Genomic DNA, 7,784 nt, shown 5'->3' on the forward strand with positions numbered 1-7,784 from the left:
CATCATGAAGAGTCAGAATCAGCTAAGCTAAGCAAGGGAGAGAAAGAGGCACCAGGAATGCAAACAAAGTCTCACTCTGGAGTAATAGGGGAGCAAATCCTTTGGCTTATGTAGACCTGTTACATGAAGGTCATGCTTTGCATCTATCCATCCATGCATGTGCGCAACTCACATCTATCATTCACTCACCTGCCCCTGTTAATGACAGGTTATGTGACAGGTTATGAGGGCCACATTCCCTTGTGGACAACCTTCCGGTAGCTGGTGAGGCCAGATGCCAAAAAAGGACAAAGCAATGGAAGTGGCTCTTGCCTTTGTACAGTAGGTTACATTCCAGCCATGCAAACCTTTGGAAATTTCTACAGAAACGCCCCATCCATCTCCCCATCAGATGTATGACATTTTTAGAGTTCAAAGTCACATTTTAGTTAGGCCAAAGCTCTCAAGGGTGATGTCTCCTGGTACCAAACAGTAAGGCATAAAGGACTGGGGTCCCACACCCCAGGAATACACACAGCCTTGAATACTACATGACTCCTAGATGACGGGGAGAAATGTACAAGCCCAAGGCATTCTTCCATGCCCCACTTCATGTAAAATCTGCAAACCAGGCTGGTGTGTGAACTGGCCTGAACTCCATGGTTGGGTGAAGATTCATTCATATCCATGCTGCATTGGGTGCACACAGAAGCAATCGGGTGATGCATTCAGGTCAACTAATACTGACCATGATGCTCCCTGACTTCACTAAAGTCAATTCACTCAGAGATGTTGAAGCCAATAGCCATTACCATTTAAACCAGTCAGGAAGCTAGCCAACAACTTTAGCATCTCTTGGAAGGAAGGAAGTAACCAGAAACAACGGGCTTCATAAGTCCAGGGCCAACTGGTGACTAAAGCATATATTGGCACTATCTGCACGACACTTAACTCCTATCATTTAGGAGTCCTCCTACTATGGCAAAGGATGAGAAATTCATTCCAAATCTCTTTCATATTTTTCTCCTCCAGCAGTTAACAGTGTTCTCCTGTCCCAAATCACAGACTGAATTTTACATGGGGATGAACAACAAGCTGTGATAAGCGTACTATTAATTCTGCCCTCACAGATATAAGTGCATTGAAGTGGATGACCAGTTTCCAAAGGTGAATGCTGCTTCGCTGATTGGCAAATGTGCAAATTTTAAGAAAATAGATCATACAGAGAAAGTCAAAGTAGAAGCAGGCTAAAAATATATGTAAACCCTCATGAAATGGTAATATACACAATTGTAGAAGATGAACACTGCTTTCAGAATCTAATCCGTATATTTAGCTGTGTTTTTTTTTTAAAAAAGACCAAGTAGCCATCATATGATAAGAGAAGAATTATGACTTTAACAGTTGTGTCTGTGCCTAGCTATCAGAAGTAAACACTGTATACTATAACAGCAGCACTTGCATTTTTTTACGGGAGAAGCAAACACTTTTTTGTTTGTTAGTACATTATTCTGAAACAATAATGTAGATGGCGTTTCCATGCGCTCTGGCTTCCATCACGGTGTTCCATTGCACCAGAAGCGGTTACGTCATGCTGGCCACATGACCCAGAAAGCTATGGACAAATGCCGGCTCCTTCAGCCTGAAAGCAACATGAGCACCGCACCCCCATAGTCGCCTTTGACTGGACTTAACCGTCCAGGGGTCCTTTACCTTTACCTCTGAAACAATGTTAGAAACTCAGATATATGAGTTAGGTGCCACATAGCTCCTTGATCCAGGATTGTAGCTGCCAAAATGGAATGCCTGGTTGACATTTTGGGGACAGATGCCTCAAAAGTCTTTTTTTTCCCTATATTACATTTTGGTTCCTGAAATTCATTGTGATTGTGCAGATAAAACATAATGGATAGAATTCTGCAGCATATGTTTCTAATGTGTGAAAACAGTCAAGATCCAAGGATCCCCAGGCACGCAACTCCAGGTGGCGGAGATGTCCAGCGACATCCTGGTGCCCAGGCATCTTCACTTGGTTGCAAGTGGCCGATAGCCAGGTGCAAATTGACCAGATGGCCCTTTACTATTAAGGCAGGGATAGAGGAGCAGATGTCATTAGACATCTGGCCAATGGCCAATGGCCAGTTGTAGTCCTGCAACATCTGCAGAGCCAGAGGTTCCCCATCTCTGCTGTAAGATCAACCTATGAAACCAAATTGAAACAAATTTTCTGAGAGGTTGCTGGTGGTGTTAACATTAGGCAGACACCTTCTTTATACTATTCTAGATGGCTGGATATGGAACTGGATATGGAACAACTGATTGGTTCAAAATTGGGAAAGGAGTACGACAAGGTTGTATATTGCCTCCCTGCTTATTTAACTTATATGCAGAATTCATCATGCGAAAGGCTGGACTAGATGAATCCCAAGCCGGAATTAAGCTTGCCGGAAGAAATATCAACAACCTCAGGTATGCAGATGACACAACCTTGATAGCAGAAAGTGAGGAGGAATTAAAGAACCTCTTAATGAGGGTGAAAGAGGAGAGTGCAAAATATGGTCTGAAGCTCAACATCAAAAAAACCAAGATCATGGCCACTGGTCCCATCAACTCCTGGCAAATAGAAGGGGAGGAAATGGAGGCAGTGAGAGATTTTACCTTCTTGGGCTCCTTGATCACTGCAGATGGTGACAGCAGTCACGAAATTAAAAGACGCCTGCTTCTTGGGAGAAAAGCAATGACAAACCTAGACAGCATCTTAAAAAGCAGAGACATCACCTTGCCTACAAAGGTCCGTATAGTTAAAGCTATGGTTTTCCCAGTAGTGATGTATGGAAGTGAGAGCTGGACCATAAAGAAGGCTGATCGCCGAAGAATTGATGCTTTTGAATTATGGTGCTGGAGGAGACTCTTGAGAGTCCCATGGACTGCAAGAAGATCAAACCTATCCATTCTGAAGGAAATCAGCCCCGAGTGCTCACTGGAAGGACAGATCCTGAAGCTGAGGCTCCAATACTTTGGCCACCCCATGAGAAGAGAAGACTCCCTGGAAAAGACCCTGATGTTGGGAAAGATTGAGGGCACTAGGAGAAGGGGATGACAGAGGACGAGATGGTTGGACAGTGTTCTCGAAGCTACCAACATGAGTTTGACCAAACTGCGGGAGGCAGTGCAAGACAGGAGTGCCTGGCGTGCTATGGTCCATGGGGTCACAAAGAGTTGGACACGACTAAATGACTAAACAACAACAACAACAAGATGCCTGGTAATAATTTTATTTTTATTTCAGCAGACACATGATTTAGTCATATGCACTTAAAAAAAATTCTACTGATTGCATCTGAATATAAATTATAATGATATTACTGTTTTATGTACAGGGGTTAAGATTTTTTCCCCCTGATTTACAGAGTTTATAATATTTATTAAATAAACAAATTTATTAAATAAATAAATTTATTAAATCTCACTCTTGCAAGGCGAGGAAGCTGCTGCCTCCATCCAGATACAAGCCCACTGCCACCTCGTGTTGACACTATGAATGGCAGCAAATATGGAGAAAATGCCCTGCTAAGCTTTCCAGCAGGGTGCAACTGATTGTTCTTCCACTGGTGCATGTGTCTACCCTGTGATTTGGGTGTATCACGTCTAGAGCTGAAATCATCATCATGACATGAGCCCCTCTGCCTTCCCCAGCAGCTTCACTAAGATAATTTACTTGGAGAAAGGCTGATCTCTGAAGCGTCTGGTTGTTGCCAAAGAGCATGCTGTGTGTACTCCAGCTGGATAGCTCAGTTGGTTAGAGTGTGGTCTAACAGCACCAAGGTTTCAGGTTCGATCCCTATAAGGGACAGCTGCATTGCAAGCAGTTGGGACTGTATGATCCCTTTCAACTCTGTTATTCTATGTGTGCATCCCCAAACAGCTACAACTTGTCAGAAGGGATGTTCCCAATTCAGGATGCACTGCACATGTTTGGCAGCAACTGCACCCCTAGGGAACTAAGAGAAGAACGCAGAGAGACATAGAGTAATCCTGCTCAGAGGAGACCCACTAGAATTAACACACCTAACTAACATAGGTCCATTCATTCCAATGGGTCTTCTCTTCTGCAGCACTTAGTTGGATGCAGCCCAGCTGTGCACCTACTGGCGGCAAAGGTACTGTGGACTTGAGGGGTATGTTTGTTCATATTTGGCAAACTGCTCTGCTTCTGACATTAACCCCACGCCATATCAATTTCCCAACCAAGTTTAGTATATTTAACAAGAGAACCCAGTGGTCAGTTCTTAGAAAAATACCGGGTAGATGCTGAGGCTCCAATCTGTCTGGGTTCCAGCATGCATAGCTCAGTCGGTACAGCAGGAGACAAAAAACGCAGGGTCGTGAGTTTTAAGTCCCACATTGGGCAAAAGATTCCTGCATTGCAGGTGGTTTGACTCAATGACCCTTGTGGTTCCCTTCCAACTTGGCAATTCTTTGATTTCATGCACACACAAACACAAAGGTTGGAAGCCCTCCTGGACCTAAGCCCTCCTGGACAGGTAGAAGAAGCACATCACACCTGTCCATGATCACTTTTCTCATTATCTCTTTCTCTCATATGCTTGGAGCTGATAGCAATGAAGAGAGGCTCAGACTGGATTCAAATCTCATCCCTGCCAGAATCCAAAGCAGTTATTTTGGGCAATAGATTAGAGCGGGGTGTAATTTTCTTGCCTGTAAATCAGAAGCAGTTTAACCTAATAGTGAGTTATGAATATTATCCTTTAGGGGTTAAGTACTTCATTCTGGGAGATTAAACTTTATTGCAACATTTATCCTAACATAAAAATCTTGCCCTATTAGAATAATTGGTACATTGATGCAAGTTAAGAATTCTGGAGCTTTGTAAAAAGAAAACTTTTGAATAAGCTAGTTTTTATTATGGGTTAAAGGGCTGATCTGTGCATATGCAGACATGACTGGAGCTGTCTAAAACCTGACGGCTTGCAGCTCAATGTGTTAACTTACTCCACCGAAGTTTGAGATGATGTGAGGAGCCAGAGAAATTCTCTGTCTGGTATTAGATCTGTGACAGCCTTTTCATGCATGCAAGACATCGCAAGTGATGAGTATGCATGAACCAAACCTCGAGACTTCCTTACAAATAGAAAGAAAAGTGGACTAATTATTGCTATGAGCCACATAAGACACTAGATGTCAGAATTGTATTTCGTTTGTCTATAGTCCAAGCTAGAACGAAAGCATACTGGATTAGGAAGTCACAGAATCTCTCTCTCTCTCTCTCTCTCTCTCTCTCTCTCTCTCTCTCTCTCTCTCCCTAACCCCTGCTTCTTCTACAAACTATAAGGTTGGGTTCATGTTTGCATTAAACTTATTATATGCCATAGGGCTTGTTTGGGGTTTTTTGTATCCATGAGCCACAACAACTGCTCTAGAATAAATGGGTGATATCCAATATTAGTCATAAAGTAGCATGAGAAAGCAACTGAAGTCCCATGACTTCAATGGGTCTTCTCTGAATGCGGCTTGAGTATCACCCAATTTATTTTGCATTCCTTGCACTGACCTTAGCTCAGAGCTGCATCACGTATGGACCATGTACTGACTGTACCTCATTCTATCTGAAGCCTCTTTCACAGAAACTCCAATTTAGCAAGTGTTTCAAGAACATCTAAGCCCATGTAAGATGGGAATGAGAGTATTATAATGCCTGCAGCACATTAAAACATGTGAAGGGTGTGCTGTACTGTCTACACCAGGCATTGGCAAACTCGGCCCTCCAGCTGTTTTGGGACTACAACTCCCATCACCCCTAGCTAACAGGACCAGTGGTCAGAGATTATGGGAATTGTAGTCCCAAAACAGCTGGAGGGCCGAGTTTGGGGTGCCTGGTCTACACTGATAGGGGAAGTTCTCCCCTAAATTAGATTTGCGGCTGAGTTAGCACCAGCTTTCCCTCGCTTTTCTGAGCCCACTGCAGCTAAAGTTTCTCAAACTTGGGTCCCTAGCTGTTGTTGGGGGTGGGCGGGTTATAGGGTTGTTGTTTTGATTATGTATTTGGGATTTCATATATTGATTTTATCCTGTGAACCACAACCACCCTAAGACCTGCAGGTATAGGGTGATATATAAATTCAATTTTAAAAGTAATAAAAGAAAAACTCCCATCATCCCTGACCAGTGGTCCTGCTAGCTAGGGATCATGGGAGCCGTAGTCCAACAACAGCTGGAGACCCAAGTTTGAGAAACACTGGCTGAGCCACTTAATGCGTGAATAGCCAGTATTTAGAAAATAGGCTGAGAGTCAACTTTTTTGGCTAAATGTCCCTTGAGATAGAATCACAGAGTTGTAGAGTTGGAAGGGACCATGAGGGTCATCTACTCCAACCCCCAGCAATGCAGGAATTTTTTTTTGCCCAACATGGTGCTCGAACCCACAGCTCTGAGATTACAAGTTTCATGCTCAATTGAGCTATCCTGCAGGCTCGTGTATTTGACAACTGTTTGACATTAGCAAATGAATCCTGAGAAATGTGTTTATCCTTCTTCAATTTAAATTATCCTCTACCATTTTAGCTGGAAGATAACCACGATATTCTATTGAACTTACAGCTCTGCACTGTGACCATGGAGAAGTTGAGCATATTATCCACTATTTTTCTGATGCCCTATTACAGCAAGGGTGTTTTTTTTGGGGGGGGTGGAGTTTATCCAGCAGCCATTGCCAGGCTGCGTGACCAGTAGTCTAATTTTACAAATATAATGACTGTTTTAAAATGCTAATATTCTAGTAAACTGCATTTCAAAAGCGGAACCAAGGGGTCTGGAAATAGTAAAACTGGTCTACTAACAGCTCAATCCTGCACCATCAAGGGCGAGGGACCTTTTTCAGGCCAAGAGCAATAGATGTGACTCTTACCTTGGTACATTCCAGCTATGCCAAAGGGAGAAATTTCTGCACATCCTCCACCCAGGCAAGCAAAAGGCATTTGCACAGTTCAAGGGCACATTCCAGCCAGGCATAAGCACACAAGATGGGTGCAGAGCAGGGCCAGTGAGAAGCATGGCTCAGGGAGAGTAAAACGGGCTGGACGTTTGGCCCCTGGGTCTGAAGTTCTCCACACCTGCTACATGTGTTTACTCAGAAACTGGACCTATGGAGTTCAGTGACGCTTTCTCTGTGGGTAAGTGGGTTTGGGGCTGTAGCCCTAGTGACTATTAGGAATGGTACTGTTACCGGTATAAGTCGATGGGTGCTCTACTCCTACTCTATTCCGAACTTAAAAATGGAAAGCGTAATGCTGGTGGTCAACAAAAGAGGTTTAAAGACTGTCTCAAGGTAAATCTTAAAAAGCGTAGTATAAACACCAACACCTGGAAAACACTGGCCTGTGAGCGCTCCAATTGGAGAACAGCCTTTACCAAAGGTGTTATGGGCTTTGAAGAAACTCGATCTCAGGACGCAAGGGAGAAATGTTCTAAGAGGAAGGCACGCCTAGCAAATCCACACCATGATCAACTCCCACCTGGAAACCAATGTCCCCACTGTGGAAGGACATGTAGATCCAGAATTGGCCTCCACAGTCACTTACGGACCCATTGTTAAAACCATGTTTATGGAAGACAATCTTACTCAGCTACGAGTGATCACCAAAGAGAAGAGGGTGCAAGACACCCTAAAGTCCCTGAACCAATAGTGTTAGAATTAATAAAGCCCTGGAGTATTTAAACTGGGAAATAGCCAGACTTGTGTGTATTTAAGATAGACCCATATATCTAAAATAGCCAGACTCATGTGT

Source organism: Zootoca vivipara, chromosome 8 (genome assembly GCF_963506605.1).
Source record: "Zootoca vivipara chromosome 8, rZooViv1.1, whole genome shotgun sequence".
NCBI classification, from domain to species: domain Eukaryota; kingdom Metazoa; phylum Chordata; class Lepidosauria; order Squamata; family Lacertidae; genus Zootoca; species Zootoca vivipara.